Source organism: Apis mellifera, linkage group LG14 (assembly GCF_003254395.2).
Source record: "Apis mellifera strain DH4 linkage group LG14, Amel_HAv3.1, whole genome shotgun sequence".
Lineage (NCBI taxonomy): Eukaryota > Metazoa > Arthropoda > Insecta > Hymenoptera > Apidae > Apis > Apis mellifera.
Window position 1 is genome coordinate 1,649,581 of NC_037651.1, and position 18,740 is coordinate 1,668,320.

An 18,740-nucleotide genomic window follows, 5' to 3' on the forward strand; every position below is an offset into this window, starting at 1 on the left:
CCCTCGCCATCGAATATAGGGTGGCTCGAAAACACGTCGATGGAAACGAGCGTCGAGTCGGAAAAGCAGGCTGATTTTGCCGGAAATTCAACGGTGATTGCGACGAGATTGGAAACGAGACAAAAAAGGAAAAAAAAATCGGGAAGAAGGATTAAGTGTTCGGTCATAATTGCGTGATCAATTGTCGATGCTTTCTCACACGATTCACGATAAGAATATTTATTTATTTATGATTATATTGTTTCGAGTAAATTTATATTTTCGTTAAAATTATAGAAGATGGAAATATATAAAAATAAAAATGAAAATGAAAATTTGATTCATTCGTGTGATGATTTATATTAGTTTAAATATTTTGTATATAGATATTATATGTACATTTAAATTTCTTATAAACATCTGCAATCTATTTGTGACGAATATTTCATTAGATTCTTAGATTTAAAATAATTCTTAAATAGTTGTAAATCTATAGTCTTTATATTAATTTGAAAATTATGAAATAATAATTTGATACTAGAAAAAAATTGTAGTTTTTAATAATATATCATATTTAAGGCTTCGTGCAATATATAAATATATAATTTTGATGTCAGTATGATTTATTGAACAAGAAGAGAGAAAGATTTTTAAGATTGTTTTTACAAGAGAGAAGAACAAGTTATTTAAAATATTGATTACAAATTTCGTAAAGAGAAGCGAGAAAGAAGAGTTTGTACTTCATTAGAGTGTCGTGTAAATTATGATGGATTTCATTTTAATTAAATAAGTTCCTCTTGATTAAACTTAAAATATTAACTTTATTAATTTAAAACATCATACTAAAATTGTAATTAAATTGTAATTAATTTTCGAATAACTTAATAACGTTATACACGATATATTTCATTAAAATTAATAGCAGCAATAAATAGACAAAATGAAATATATGGATATTTAAATTGAAAATTATTATTTTATATGAAAAAAATCGTTTCATTCAGAGAAAAATAGAATGGAACATAAATTTAATTATTATTATTAATTTGTACATAACTGTACATAAATCTATATATTAATATTATCCTATATGGAAAAGTATAAACAGAATTTTCAAAATTCAAATCATTATAATAAATTATCATATTAAAAAAAATTCGTTTCACTCGCAAACAAATTGACGCAAAATTAAATATTTTTAAACGATTCATTTCTCCATACTTACATTCTTCATTCAACGAATAATAAATATATCTGTTTTATATGAAAATCTACAACCTTTGCATACTTATTATCGTCGATTCTCTTCTCCATGCAAATTCTTTTTCTCTCTCTTTCACCAGAGAACACGTCGTTCGAACGCCTTGGAAGGAGGTTAAACGAGTCTTAGGGAAATTTCAGGAAAGCTCGATCCCACCCCTCGATCACCCTTCTTCACATGACCTAACCCCTCGCGCGCACTTAGTCATTCTCCCCTAACCTCGTTTCCACTCGTGCCAGAGGTACAGGATCCAAACGAAAAGGGCGCGTCGGGTGCGAGGGTGAAACAAAGAGGGAGAGAGACAGCGAGAGAATGGACGAGCGGGCGAAAGAGAGAGAGAGAGAGGGAACGAGAGTCTGGTGTAATGCATTGCGAGAAAATACGATATCCGGTGGATTCCTCCGGAGTTTTCCTCCTCTCCATCCTCCATTTTCCTTTCTTCCAGCTTTTCCTCCGTTTCATTTCAGTTCAAGAGTAACGCCGACCTTTTGCCATCGTCTCGTGAAGTTACGCAAAGTGATGGAACAGAGGATATTGCGTCTGACGAGAAAAGTAATAAACGTGACTTGTACTACGGAGGGAAAGCTCGAATGCTTTCGTTGTTACGCAAATACGCACCGTTTATTGCTCTCTTTTTCGAATTAATCGGTGATCGATGAACGTGATCTATAACGGGGATCGGTCAAGTTTGTTTGGATATTTAATTTGTTTGATAATGCGATGAAATTTGTTAAATATAATTTTTGAAGGTTTGAAATATAAATAATATGATATGAAATAATTTTGACAAAAAAAATTAATTTTTCTTCTTGTCAGAAAGAGCAAAAGTTTATTTATATTTAATGGGAAATTTTTGGTCATTTGTCTTTAATGATTGTTCAATAACAAAGAAATATTATTTTCTCTGATAAAGTACAAGTATTATTAAAATAAATAATAATTATTTTAAGATTTGTTATTATTATTATTATTTTAATAATTAAAAAGGGAAAAATGTGTGTTATAGATTTATAAGAGATTGCTTTTCAAATTAATCATCGATCCAATTTAAACAAGAATTAGTTATTATTAACAAACTTTTTAATTCATAATTGATGCAATTTTAGAATATTAATTAATTGTTTAAATTAGATTATTAGGTTATTCATTTTAATTAAATATACATCTTTTATCGAAATATTACACTTCATTAATATAAACAATATGATATTTCAGTACATTATTATTTAAAATATAAAAATTTCACGATTTGTATCGTTTTTGTAGAAGTATGATAATTATTATTATAATTAATAAATTGTTTATCGTATCGAAAGTTCGACGAAGGGGCTTGGAATCCATAATTACGGAATAAATCGCGCGTAATTAAAACAAGAGTATTTGAGTTGACGATAAGAGAGAAAAGACGGTCACAAAGCGATCGATATCTTCATTACGATCGAGCTTAGCTCGCTCCAAGGAATTTATTTTGCTTCTGTCTCGGGATAAATTAATTCACTGGTGAACGATTAAATTTATCTTTAAGCCGAGAAAGTAAGTATTTGAAGCTTTTGCTCAATTAGAAACTTCATCTCGTATCTTTTTCTTTCCCTATTAATTATTTACAATTGTCATAAGCATCTAGAAGGATATCAGACTCTTCAAACAGAGATTCAGATTTGTTCTCCTTATTTTTTACTATTTAATGCTTCCGCAAATAAATAGATATAAAGCAAATAAGGTAATTCCAATTAATTCTTATTTTAAGTGTTTACTTTAGAATAATATATTATTAACTTTTATAATTATAACCGAAGTCCAACTCGATTATAAATCATCACGAAAGATGATTTCTTTAATATTTGCAACTTAAATTTAATTATAGAATTATAAACGTTTTAAGTTTATATTGTATTAAACGAAACGGAGATAGAACCACCTCATTCTCCATTCCATTCTTCCCAACAAAAACGTTTATAAATAAGTCTCAACTATTTTCGTATATCAAATTTTCATTTCCAGAATTTTGATTCTTCGAAAATATTACATATCGTTGCTTGCCCATTAACTATTAACTGATTCAAAAAATTTGTTTTCATCGAGCATATTAAATTTCTAAAAAAAGTAACCATAATAATCAATCAATAATTAATAATACTTCTCTATAAAAATTTACATTTTCAACATTTGTTATCAATGTCAAACATTATCAACAATCTCCACGTTGTAAAAGTGTTTCGAGAAGAACGCTTCTCGAAATATTCCGTCCTCGTGGACGATATTTGCCAAGTAATTTTCGGCGTGCAGGTGTTCGAACGAGGGTCCCGGGCAGTTTTTCACGAATCTTGGACAAGAGACCCACGTGGCCCGCGTGGACCGTCCCTGAAGGCAGCAGGTGGTGCCCCGTGGCTTCACCTGGACCTTTCGGATTTCAGGCGTTTCCGAATTCATAAATAACGAATTTTCCCTCGAACGGCGCGGTGGTGGTGGTCTTTTCCACTCCGAACTTGTCGAATCCGCCTCAAAACTGCAAACTGCGGCGCGGTATTAATCCATTTGCCACGCTATTCCCGCCCCAATTTATCGAACTCGTTAATCGCCTCGGAATGGGACAATGAGAATTAACGACACGCGAAGCTACTTTCGACTTCCACCGATGGATTATTGTTATTTTTCCTCCCAATGTTCCCACGGGAACTGCCCTCCTCCCCCCTCATTTCAAATTGAATCTCATGGCTCTCCGTTTAATCCGTTCCAGAAGGATTTAACGAAATAGGAATCGAACTCGTTCCCTCGTATCTTATTTCTCGTTATTTCTGCTTCTGAACTAAAATATGATATATAATTTATCTGCTAGACAAACGGCCAATTATCATGGTGAAGATATTTGTCTTCTTTTATGATGTCTTTTATGATTTAATGGATAATCTTTCGATCATTCCATTTTAGAAAGTATAAAAATTTTTATTTCTTTTTTATATCATATACACATTTATATTTGAAAATTATGATTTTTAGAGAAAAGATTGTCAATGTCGAGAATAAATTGTAAGAAAATTAAATTAAATTAAAAGTTTTGAAAATTGATTTTTCGAATATTATTGTAGCAGAAACTTGGAATGTTGGAATTTAAAATTTTTGGAATTTTCAAAAAGATTTTTCCGATAAAAAAGTTATTTTTCTGAAAAATTTACAAATTTGTTTTCTTTCAATTTTACTGAAAATTCAGTGAATTTTCCAATAAAGAAATATATTGCTGGAATCTTTCTCTGGCATAAAAGTTAGGTCTCTCATAGATCAATGAGAAGTATTAATTTTGATTTATTCTCTATTAAAATCTTGCAGAAATGAAGACAAAAGGCAATTTTCATCCAGATAATTTCGACAATTTCGATACGATTCCCTTCAGAAAACCTGAAATATTGCACTTAATCTTAATGTTTGCTGGTATTCCCGAGGAGTGCCGTTACCTCGACCGAGAAAACGACTTGATTTTGATTTGGTCCCTATTGGAAAACGTATCATTGTTGATATACGACTTGAAAGTTTATCAGTATTCCCATGGAATATCATTACGTATTAAAAACGGAAACGTTAACTATTATTCTATCCACGTATGACAAAATTACATCATATCTTAGCCTTAATCCAGTTTTGGTTTCGGTAAATATAGAATGTGTCAACCTCGAAATTTGCAAGTATTCTCAAGGCACGTTATTATTTCAAACATGTGTGCATTTTGCATGTATCGCAGGAAAGACAAAAGAATGTCTTTCTATTCACTAATCCATAATATGTATAAAAGTAGATATGACTGTTAGCTTTGATTCAACGTCTATTGAAAAATAATACAATACTGCATTTGTACGATATGCGTATGTTTGCAATTATTTTCATGCGATATCATTATTTCAGAAGAATCAAGTACAAGTGAAAACAAAAGATTATTCTTCTGTTTATGGATCAATGAAAAATATGTATTGATTCAGTTGGAATATCAATAATTTTAAATATTGTTTAAGAAAAATTAAATTTTATGGGAAGTCGTTATTTCAATTTAGTTTTATATGTTATAAATTGGAGGAAGATTTTTAAAAAGAATTTGTAAGATCAATCAACGATAGATACACATTGATACGTTATATATAAATTGCATTAATATTTAAGATTATATCAATCTTTGAAAGTATTTAAAATAAACACTTAAATTTGTTTTTATGTTCGATACATTATTATTTATTTATTCATTTGTTAATTTTAAATTCAATTATTGTCTACGCTTTTATGTACTATTTAATGAAATTTGATGAAAATCCAATAATAAATCTTAATTAAAATCTCCTTGTCAATTTATAATTATCAATATAATCCCGGTCTATATTATTATTCAATAAATAAGTACTTACTTTCTATACTATATATATATAGACTTATACTTACTTTCTATATTAATATAGAACGGATTCATTTTTTCACATATAATATTTGAATTAAATTAATTATTAGAAACTTATAAATAGCTAATTATAAGTCTGATGCCTAACTCTGATTAATGTATTAATATCGTTACTTATCAAACTTGTTTTTAAATTTATTCAAGCGTTACTATATCGAACTAGAATATAACATTTCAAAAACTAGTTTCAGTGAAATGTTATATTATTGGATTGCGTTATGTTATTTGCATTTATTATAATTGTAAATTGAAAGATTTTAAACTATTTTGTTGGTGAATAAAAACGTATTAGATAGATATATATAATATATAGAATAACAGATTTATCAAGAAGAAGATTAATAAAATAAATAATTCTATTACCTCATATATTTTGTATTTTATTAAATACTGAATGAAATCAAATTTGATCCTGAATGTAACATGTAACATTTTATTAAAGTTATTCCACAGAATACGTCTTCCAGGTATATATCTCATTGATATACATTTTCTTCGTTTCTCTATAGAATCTTTATATTCCATTTGCAATCTGACTATCTTAAGTCCTTTCTGCATGCATATGCTTTAATCTATTATATCTTTACTCGTTCTACATGCCCATCAAATATTGGAAATTCGTTAAAAAAACCTTTCTTGCAAACATCAATTCATATGTATATACAGTATATTTATAGATATTTCTCACGCTTGGATTACGTAATATCTACTACTTACATTTCGTACGAGTACAACGTCGAAGAGAAAACGTCGCTTCGTTTCATTCACGATTCACGACCAACTCGTATTTCTAGGATCGTCTCGTGCATATATATATATATATATATATATATATATATATATATATATATGTGTGTAAACGTTATCTGCCAGTGACGAGAAAATCGAGCGTGGGTAGTTCACAAGTACGTGAAACATGTCGGATCTCGTTAAACACCTCCATGTTATTCATAGGTGGTGAAGTTACCTTCCGTACCGACCTCGCCAATAGGATGCGCGCGCATACAGTCCTCCGGATACAAGCTGTGTATGTAAGTCTATACAGATGCTCGCAAGGAGCACGAGGAGAACGTTCTTGGTTGCCTCCGTGGTTTTTACCGTGGAACGACAGCTGCTCCTCGAAACCTTGTACCATTTGCTACGAGAGACAAGAGGGGTGGGCTTGTTTTCCGTGGGCAATGTTTAACGAGCCCATCTGGAGATCGCCAGGCTCTTTGGAAAGGGAAGGGAGGAAGCCACGTTCCGAGACACTGATAGCCCTTAAAAATACGTATCGGTTCTTGATCTCCTTCTTTTTGGAGAAAGGCAACGGGACTTTGGGTGCTTCTGTTTCGGTTTCGATAAGCCGATGATGGGTGAAATTTGTTACCTGGTTTCGTGAACATTTTCGGTGATCAATGTAACTGCAAGATTTATTTGTAAATTTCTTTTTTCAAAGTTATTTTTTTTTTCTTGGTTTTTATATTTTTTTGTAGAAGAAAATAAAAAGATACGTGAAATGTCTCTTTCATGATGATGAGTGAAATTTGTTATTGAATTTAGATCTTGTTTCAATTCTTTTTTTCGCGTTTATCTTTTTCAAATATAATAAGTCAATGATGAATGAAATTTCTTAATTTTTATTAATGTAATTATTTCTCCATTAATTAAAAATTTAATGCGAGATGAATATCATAAATGAAGTTGATTCTATTAACTTGAGTAACTTGAATAAATTCATTATAATATTATTATCATATCTTCAATAATTTATAATAATATGCAAACATATTATTACAAGTTTTTTTCATATTAATTACATAATTTATTTCTTTCTCTATATTTTTTATTATAGAATAGACAATATACAGATAATAACAACAATATTAAACTGATGATATTATTTAATTTTTAATACATTTTATTCTTATTAACAACTGTTTTTGAGATTAAACATTTAATTCCACGAAAATGAATTGCATTATTAGCATAATGGCGAGGGTGACTGTGATCCTGATGTTAAGATCAATCGATAATGTGCTCTGAATTTACAGCTTCTCCCCGGAGAATGGACATATCGATTTATGTATGGGTGGTTTCGAACATTTCACAGTGTCCTGTATAATTTGTAGGTACATAAATACGAGTGCACTTAAATTCACAAAGTCATCGGTGCGCTGCTGTGTTCTTTCCTCCTATGTCGATATTTACTATACCACTACATGTTTCTCATAAATTTTATTACCCCTTGTCAGCCCCCCTCCTATTACCGAGGCAAGACGCTTGAATTTTGCGCCAATAAGCGTCAGAACTGACGCCATTATATTATTCATCTTTTAACACGTTAACTTGGTTGTTTTTTTTGGCAAGAAAGTTCATTTTGATATTAAAATTTCATAAACGTAAACATTAGATCGTTATATTATTTTTGTAAAAGGAATTAATAAGAAGTAATTATCACGCAAACTTAGCTAAATAGTTTGTGTTTTTCTTTAAAAGTAATCATCGATTTTGTCAAAGGATTTCGACATCGAACAAATTCTTTGATCAATTTGTTTGCCATGAACTAGAGAATTCTATAATTTTATATATTTCTTGTAATTATATTGTTATTTATTTTTTAATTGATTGATTGATTCCATCTCTTTAAAAAAAAAGAGTTAAGAGTATAGAATATTTATTAGACATTTTCATTTTTCGTATTACTTTTATTTTTATTTTTCACTCGCAATTTTTTCGATGGTCAAAAGTAAAGTAAATTTTGAAATATTTTTATATTGTGCTTAAGATCATCATTTCATTTAAATCCTTTAATCATAGCTCTAGAACGAACCTTTCAAAGCTATTTCACAAATGTATTAACACCCTGTACATCTCTTCATTTTATCTCACGACATATTTTTCACCTTCTCGTCACCTTTCAAACGTTTCAATTTATCCTCCTTACATCAGCCAACTTTGGTGAAAATAACGGGGCAAATTTAATTCCAAAGAGCGTATGGACCGAAAAGTTGGCCGGCAATTTCCTTCCTTCCACCTTTTAAAAATCAACCTGCTCTTTTTGACAGCCACGGGGGTTAGAAGCAGACAAAGGGGATAAGAAATTCGCGAAAGCTGATTCACGCTGTTGTCGAAAGTCCAAAGAGACACAAGAGGAGTCCGACGAAGGATATACGCGTGGTGCATTATTCAAGCCCGGATCCATCCTTTTCTCCTTTTCCTCTTCCTCTTCCCTCTCTCCCTCCCTCCTCCCAACATTCTCGTCTCTCGAGCTCGAACCGTTTTCGACGATTCAAACCTCTCGTTCGTACAGAATTTCACCAGCTTATTGGAAAAGCATTGGCTCGAGCTGGCATCGCGCCTCGTTGCCACTTTCTACTCGAGATAAGGGTTGGAGAGAAGATCGAGGAAGTCGAGAGGGCTCGAACAGCTTGAGAATTAGCGGAGAGTGTCTTGCAGTGCCGATAACGCAAATCTTATTGGCCGAGGAATTAGTTGGGATATGCCCAATTTGTTGTTTGACGTGAACCGTTTCGATTAGGTGGCCACTGGATGCGATAGAAAAATAAATAACGTGATAAATAACGTATTGTAGTAAAGTAAAGAATTATTCTTATACTAATCTGTGCAACGTTGTTAATATTGAATATTTGCAAATAATTGTTAAGAGTTGTTAGATGGGTTGTATAATTTGTTTGATAAAAATGAATTCAAGAGGATTTCTCCCTGGAAAAGAATGTCATGAGATTTTTTTTGATCAATACTCATTCTTCTAAGATTCTTCTTTTATTATACAATCATCTACAAAATTTAGAAATAGAAATTGTTGAAGAGTTTTCCTCTTTAAAAAAAGAATTTATTTGTTATTCGATTGAATTGAATAATTATAATTTTTATATTCGCGAATTATTTGAAAATAAAATTAGATAAAATTAGGTTCCAATAAAAAAAAATCATTATTTTCTATAAATATCTCAGTTTTATAAGAAGATAAATCATATATCATTCTTTCACTATTGAATTTTCTTTTTGAAAATATTATCTCAAAAATATATGCTCAAAAAAAAATCATTAATTCATAATATAAGCAGCTATTTATTATAATTTATTATTTCCCTTATCAAGCTCGATTCATATCTTGTTTCGATAAAAATATTTACTCTGAGATAAAAAGATAAACGTCATATTTTGTTGTCACATTGAAACAATAACACGCGAAAGATAATATTTTCGAATAAATATATTTTAAATAAAATAAAAATAATGAAATGGAATAACGTAATTAAATTACTGACTGATTATTTCTTTATGTTTCAGGTATGTATACGCCAATCCAACATCTCTTTCAAGAAAGCTAGAATTTTAAATTTTAAAAAGCTGGTATACTACTCTAGATATACGTATGGTGAGTGTGATCCATTCAAGAAGTTTCATTTCAATGAAAAAAAATTCTACAGCTTTTCCTCTCATTTTTCAATTCATACGTATTCTCGTAGGCCAGGTAAGGTAAGAGATTGAAAAGTATAATACGAAACGAATCGCTCTAAATCGCAACAAGATTCGAACTAACAGGATGGCTTTTAATATTAGATAAATAAAAAAAATAGATTTCTCTTAAACATACGCCTTTCTATTTTGATTCTTATTACGAAGAAATTTGTTAATTATTATTAATTTAGAAATTGAATTAATTTTGATATAAGAAAGTGAGTAAACAAGTGATACTTACTGAATTTCGAAATTGAAAAAAATTTGAAGGATTTTAATTGAATAATGAAAATTACAAATGAAAGATATAGGAAATATAGGAAATTTTTAATAGTTTCTTCGAAACACCGACGTTCATCAAAGCAATTGATTATTTCGTTTCTTTAAAGCACTGTTTCATTCATTACTCCAAATCTATAAGAATTATCAATTCAAGAAATCAAAAAAAAAATCTTAGAATGCAATTCTTTATCTTAAAAGTTTCTCTAATTTTCTTAGCTTTCTAATTCCTTTACTTTCTTTTAAAAGAAAGTTTTTTAATTGGAAAATTATTTAAATGAATTGGAAATTCATTCGTATCTCCGTCTAAATGATAAATTTATTTTTCCCGCCAATTCTCCAATTATCATACACCTTTTTTCAGAAATTAAATTAATACAACCATGAAATTCTAATATTTCGATTAATTAATTACAAAAATTTCTTTTCCTTCAAATCTCGAGTAAAACAATATTTTTACATTCACCGATAAATCATACCAACATATTTTTCTAAAGAAACTCTCATGATGATTGCTCCCTTTTACCCCTTTATTATATTCTACATTTCCATTTTATAATATTCACCGTTAAAGTACTATTAAATAACGTGACACAGATTGAAACAGAGAGAATATATTAATAACCTCTGGAATAAATTAATCGTGAACAGATTTTACAAATATCATCGCTATCTTTAAATTCTCGAGGGATAAAAAAAAAATTACTCAGCTAGGAAGTGACCTGGATTGAAGAAGATACGAGGATTGAAACGAAACGAAAAGAAAAGAAAAAAAAAAAATCATAAATACGTGAATTCGTATACGATAGTAACGCAACTTGTAACGCGTGGAAACATAATGCACGTCGTGGAGAGAATGATCAAGAGAGACAATGGCCGCCATTCGATCCGCGGTATCGTCGTTACATTAACACTGGAAAAATGTATACCAGAGGCGCGAATGAAATGTTCCGTGTGTGTACATTCGTGAATGCAAGCTGACACGGGTGTGCACCCACAATAATGTATTGTTTGGCGTCAGGTAGTGGATATCGTGAACCGGTCTCGGCTCAGGTGTTTGGTGTTCTGCAATGTTACTCTGCTTCTTTTTCTCTCTCTCTCTCTCTCTTTTCTATTATTTCCCTTCTCTCTCACTTTCTTTTATTTTATTCCATTTTATTTTATTTCATTTTTTTTCCCCTCTTTCCTTCCTCCTTTTTTTGTTTTGTTACAAGATATATATGTGTATATTCACCTTCGTTTTAAAACCGAAACATCTGCGCCTCAAAGGGCGACTCAGTTTAATTAAAAGCCGCGAGGATTTATCTCGGCTTTTATATTAAAGATATATATTTTCTAGCTCTCCCCAATTGCACACCCCGACGTCGTTAATCAAATAATATGGCCGTCTTGTCAATGTCTTATTTTCAATTTCTGTTCTGAACGAGTTTTTTGTTGTTTTCTGTAAATCCGATCTGATTCCGCGTGATTATTATACTTTTGGAAGAATATAGAAGATCGATGAAAAAGATTTTCTGTGACGAATTAAAATTTTTATCCTGATTTCATTTAGCTCAATGATCGTTCTATTTATAGATAATGATTCTTCGATTGTTTCAGTATTACGAATTATTAATTATTTTAATTATTATCCTAATGATAATTTCGTAAGAATAAATCATTTCAATGTTTTTTTACATTATTCTGTTTCTTCAATTATTTTGTTTTTCAAAATATTTAATCTGTGTATTAATGATGTATACATTTATTAACTTCAATTTTTGCCTGGGTATCATCTCAATTACATCTAACTTTAATATATTATACCTTATTTATTGTTATTTTACAATAATAATTTTTGTCCATTCAATTATCACATCTAATTTTATTTGTATTTTAATTTTAATTGTATTTCAAACAATTTCTCAAAGAAAAAAAACATTAATCTCTCGATCATCATTAAAATATTTCTAAAATATAATATAATAAAAATGTTGAATCAAAAACTATCAACTGTTATTAACTTCTTCATTATCAGATATTTCAGATTTAAACAAATTTCGAAATCATACACATCAGATATATATTTATATCCGTATCGCACAAATTTCAACAAACTAAAATTCCTTGATAATATATTTCCTTTTCCAAAGAAAAAAAAAAGTAATAAAACGCACCGAATAATACAAATAAACATTAAAACGAAATCATTACGCAACTTGATAACCGTCAACATCGACAAACGTCAAACATAAAATCCTTGGACGACAACGTTCCCTGATTATCATTTACCCAAAAGTCCCGATTCATCGAATTCTATCCGTCTCGAATGGTGGACGAGAGGCAGGCAAAAACCGGGTCGAATAATGACGATAATAACCTTAATAATAACTCGGCGTACCTCGGCCGTTCCTTACTCCCCGACAGCAGGTAACCCTGCCACGATCCGCAGCCGCGGCTGCTCGGGTGCTTCTGGAAACGAGGGGACTCCCCCACCACGCGGAGGGCCCGATGTAGGGCCCAGTCAGGTCGGCCGACATCATCTCGCCTCCGCTGTCCTCAGTCGTCGACGAACCGGTGCTCGTGCCGTGCGCCACTGTTCAAACGTTTAAACAGTTTTCCTTCTCATCGATGCTGTGTACCCTTTAACGTTGCCGTTCCTCGTCTCGTTCGATATTCATCATTCGAGTTGACGATTTGTACGCGGTTTAACAGTGCGGATCGATTTCCCTACGATCGTGAAAAAGGTACGTGAGGCGAATCAATACCGAAACCGATGGAAGAAAACCGTATGAACGTTCGAGAGCTTTGAAAAGGTCTCCTTGGCGTGTATTTTAACTGAGGAGAAAGAGAGAGAGAGAGAGATCCAATTAATCTTTCTAACGGAATTCGGCTTGGGGCAACGTATCGTACATGGAATTTTTTTCATGGTTCGTTTGCTCGAATTTTCTTCGTTCTTCGAAAATTGCCTTCCCAACAACGTTGCGACGTGTAATGAAATACGTGTTCGATGAATTTCGAGAAATTCTTTTTTCTCGTTGTCCACCGATTCGTGTTTTCGAATCTGGTTTTTTGGTTTTGACGTTTAATTCCGCTCGATTCCAAGATCCCGTGTCAATTGGGTTCTCGTTGGTTTTTCGATCAGAGATGGGAAGGGTGAAACATGAATATGCGTGTTTTTTTTTTTGAATTTTTGTCTTTTCGCAAATTGGACAAATAGTAAAATTCAGGTTTATCCTGAATTTTTTTTTTTATCTTCGAGGAAACGATTTTTATAAATAATATTTGTGATAGTGTATGTTTGAAGATTTTTTTATTTTCGCGTGAAAATAGTTTTTCACGTTATTCAATTTTTCATTTTAATGTTTGATAACAATGATTCGATTGAAAATCTTTCGACGAAACAATAAAGAATTTTGAATCGATCTTAAAAACATCAAATATAAATGTAACAGTTAAGAGTTAAATCTAATCCTTTTGAACAGAATTTTTCTTTGAGCAGTGAGTGCAACGATTATAACAATAAAATAAATTGAAAGATAAAATACACTGAGTACTTGATACATAAAATGAGATATACAATTTCTGATTGTAACAATCCTGAAAAATATTTTGAAATCTCGTTTCGAATGACTTAAAATAATTTTTCTTCTCTCTCTTTTTTTTTTAATGTCCCATTTAACACTTTTTTTACGATTTTCAAAAACGTGTCGCGTATAATAATATCTTTTTTTTTTTTAATCTTAGAAACGTTTCAAGGCCAATTTTCTTCGAGCGTGAAAATTTTCTATACAACGTACAAACTGCATTTCGTGTATAAGTCGTCGAGTTTCCTTCCCGACGTGTGTAGGATCGTATAGTTCCAAGTGCAAACGTAGGCGTTCTACTCATGTGTCTTAAACTCGTTTCGAATTGTGTATATCAGAAACGAGAATCTTCAGCGAAATGGCTCTCCCTAAACTCGATCTTTCGAATAATCTTATTCAAACGTTGTAAAGATAATTGCAATCACTTTACGTTTAATTAAATGTGAAGAATTTTATTAAATTATTAGAACGTCGTGAAACCTTATTATTACTTATACATTTTTGACGTAGAAAAATTGAAATAATATAATAATTTTAAGATTAATAAATTGAAGCGTCTTTTAAAAGTTTTTGAAAGATATTTTATGTGAAAAAAAATGAACAAAAGTTACATCGATTCCATAAATTAAATAGTGTAAAAGATGGTGATATTACAGTTTTCTAAATTTATCATGCAATTTTACAGCTATTAAGTGCCATTTTCCTTTTTCTTTTTTAAGTGAAACAACAATTTTGTGATCTTCTACGAGAAAACGATTGAGGAAATCGGGGAAAAAGTTGCACGAGCGAATGAAATTTTTAAATTCTTCTGGGACGAATTTATCGAAGCTAAGAGAAAAAAGTTCGTCATAAATACGAGACGGATTATATCGAAAAAAGAGTAAATGTAAATATATCTGGCCATTATTTTCACATCTTGAAATCACATTTGAATCGAACAAAAATTAAAATTATACGTACAATATTTATCAAGAAAAATCGATAGAAAAATATTTAAATCTTTTATATCTCCAGTTTCTATTCTTCTGAATGAATGAAATAGAAATTTTTAATTCTCGGATGGAAAAAAGTGACAAAATTTTTATATCTTAAATAAATACAAATTTTGCATCCTCTTTACACACGCGTTGTATATTTATTTCGTTCTTAAAAATACATTTACAATTACATTTATTCTCTCCAAATTAAATCCACAGCTTTCAACGTTCGATTTTCAACGTTGAAAATGATTAAATATTTCGATCGTATTGTATGTATAATATAAAATCGACGTGGCAGAGATATACCTGCCTTGCTTATCCACTCTGGTTACAAAGAAGACGTATCGGAAATGTTGAGTTTTTTTTTTTTTATTTGCTCGAGGCAAATATTAGTCGAATACGAGCATGTTTGCAGTCTTATATACGTTGCGACGAAATACAACGGGGGATTTGTTTGAGGATGGTACGCATTTTAAAAAGAAGATACTGTCTAATTGGCATATCGTTTCATAATATTTGAATATCGAACGTTCCATTCTGTTTATATTCAAATGAAAATATCAATGGTGGCATAATCAATCGATAGAAAAATTTATTTCAACGAGGTGCAACGAATCGATTTACAAAATTGACAATGCTAGCCGCAAGATGATATATATATATACGTAAATATTAGTATTTTTCTCGTTTTTTTTTTTTTTTATCCCCTTTCCTTTCTTCTTTTTAACGCGGACACGAAATGAAGTGGCTTGGGATTGTTTGCTTTATCTCGATCGATTTCAATCTTGTTACCTGGATTAACAATGCATCTCGTGATTTTTTTTCCCCTCTTTTCTTTCTTTAATCAATGAAAACGGCGTAGCATGGTGTAATCTCATCGAAATCCTGGCTCCAGGATTCGGTTACGCCCCGATACGTTTTAACGGCGTGGCACGAATCGTGCTTTCAAGTGAAACGTTATTATTTACGGTCCATCCACTTCAAGAAATCTTCTTCTTGGAACAATCGAGGTTGTGGGATGACAAAAAAAAAGAAAAAATGATGATGGTCAGTAATTTGTAAGTTATAGATATTCCTTTTTTTTTTAGAAAGGAAATTTTCAATCAAGATATTTCAATTATCAAGCTGGATGGATAAAATATTTTCTGAGGGGAAAGAATTTTTAATCTGTTCTTTTTAATTGTTTGAAACTAATAAATTGGAGAGTGAACACGTTTTACGTTTAGAAATTAAAACTTTGTGCATGCGCACTTTGACATCTCTCTCGAAAGAAATTCGAATTTTGAAGAGTTTTAAAGGGAACTTTTTTACTTCTTAAAGAAATGTTAGTTTTTTATCTTTAATAAAATTTCTTATAAAATGTAATGAATTATAATTTTGAACAATTCTGAAAATTTGGGGATCACATCTCCTCCCCTCTTAAAAGATGTTCCATCGATTTGAATTGCACACAACTTTCGTTAAAACTAGAATTTTATATTAAAGTAATAGTATTCAAATACTTTTTCAGTTTAGCCGATTATATCAATGTCACCCTCTTGTTTCATCATTATCATTTGCGTGGCAAGATTCCCTTCCGCCAGATGGGGCACAAGTGGATTCATAAAACGGAAGCGAGTTAACGCTACAAGGACATTTTTCTTCGTTTAATATTTCTCAACGATATCACTCCCATGGAATCCCTTGATTTTTAATTGATTATTACATCAGATTTTATTGTTTCTTAACGTATCCCTGTCACGCCTTTGAAGTATCGATTGCAAAAGCGAAACAAATATCGAAGCTTATTTAATTCAACTTTATTATTAATATCATTTTTACATTTATTCCCCAAAAATGTTGATCCTCAAATATGCACAATTCTACTTATTTATTTATTTATTTATACATGTTATTCCATTAACATGCATTCTAATCTTATATTATTCAAAAAATAAAATAAAAAAATAAAACATTTTATGTAATTGATTCGAAAATATAATTTCGCGAATATATTTATTTATGAAGAATATTGGGGTGGAGGGATTACACAAATATTTACACAAATATGGCATCCATATCCACGCGATATCGATCTAATTTCCATCGCTCGTTCCGCGAATAATTTCCTTTATCGACCGACTTATTTCCCCTCCGACAATACATCTGCACTTCGCCCGGGGCGCGAAGAATTTTAATATACGTGCAATTCCGTGTTATTTGTCTCGATCCTATCGTTTCCCTCGTCGCAAATCGATACCGCGTATCTTGCTCGGCGGCACATCCGTAGGGAAAGATTCGATTTAACTTGTGTGCCACTGCTCTCCTCTCTATCGTATCGTGGTTGTTTCAATGGGTTACAAGTGGGTCTGGTGAACGGGACAGAATAAACAATATTACGAGTATAAGCGAGTCGAATCGAGGGAGAGAGAGAGAGGAGGAAAATGGAGAGAAATTAAAAGAGAAAAGAAGAGGAATATTGAGTGGAAAGAGAGAATGGGGTAGAATAAAAATGGAGGGCAAAAGGTATAAGGAAATAAGAAATGAAATTGGGGAAGGATATCACGAAAGGGGGGAATATAAAATAAAAAAAAGGGGATGGTGGAAAATATATATTGTCGAAATAATGGAACTGGAACCGTGTAGATAAGGGAAAGTTGAAAAAGAAACGTATCAGAAACGTATAAAATATAAAAGGAATTGTAGAATATTGGGAATTGAGGGAGAGAGAGAGATGTTGGAGGAAAAAATTGGTGAAAGGATAAAAGGTGGAAAGGTGAGGGTTGAAAGGAGCGAAATTTTAGAACGATGGTAAAGAGAATGTGGAATATCGGATGAAAAAAAAAAATAGAAGGAAAATTTTAAAAAATAGTAGAAATGTTGAGTAAAATAAAAAACGAAATTATCAATTATTGAAAACGCAGAAAAATTTCGAAATAAAGATGATAATAATACAATTCATGTATTTCTCTCGCCAAGTAAAATTTAAAACAAAATGAATAAAAAAATTCAGAATAAAAAATATATGTATAAAGTAGAAAATTACAGGAGAAGATATGAAGAGATGAGAAGAAAAATAAGAAGTCGTGGAAAGTAGATTAGAAAAGATTGTGGAAAGGATGACGGAGATAGGGAGGAAGTTGATAGAGACTAAGATATTAAAAACGCGTGAGAAGTGGGGATTGAAAGGGATGGAATTGCGAGAGGAGGTGGCGAAAGAAACCGAAGAAAAAAAGGAAAAGAATCGGATATAAGAATCGCCACCACTTTGTTTCTCGTCAATCGAGTTTCAGCCGCAGACTCCTGGGCATCGTAAATGTGACTCTACTGATAAATGTGTTACGATTGGTTCGTCTACTTTTTCCATTTCTATCTGCCCCAACAAATAGTGCATCTTTGTTCCTGGATTACGAGAAAAACGTGTCCTTAAATTGCATTCCCTTCGATGGAACTGGTAATTGCTTGAGAACAACGGGATTACCAATCTTGAGTTATTGCCTCTCCTTTTTAAATACTCTTTTAAATTAAAATTGCATTTTAATAGAGAAGTTGGAAAAATTATTTATGCAAATAATGCTCGTTTTGATTGAAGCTATTATATGGAAGAAATTTGGAAATTATGATATAATAGTTTATCACATTTTTCTTACGATAAGATATAACTTACAGTGTGATTTGCATGCACATATAGGGTGTTCAAAGAAAAATCGAGCAAGTTTGCCAAATGTTTGATGAGTTATTATAAAAATAAAATTCAAGTATAAATATATACTTTTTAATTTATGATCACAAAA

General features: G+C 31.1%; 1 protein-coding gene across 21 annotated transcripts in view; it reads left to right on the top strand.

The window, feature by feature from the left end:
- The window catches only part of LOC409711 (kazrin), a 162,383-nt gene that overhangs the window by 52,711 nt on the left and 90,932 nt on the right, over positions 1-18,740 (top strand). Inside the window, exon 1 of one of the 21 annotated variants that reach the window (XM_026444917.1) lies at positions 12,953-13,147. The exons of the other annotated variants lie outside the window; for them this stretch is intronic. The gene's annotated coding sequence lies outside the window, so the exon portion shown is untranslated. Of the gene's footprint in view, positions 1-12,952; positions 13,148-18,740 lie in introns of those variants that run through there. 21 annotated transcript variants of the gene reach the window in all.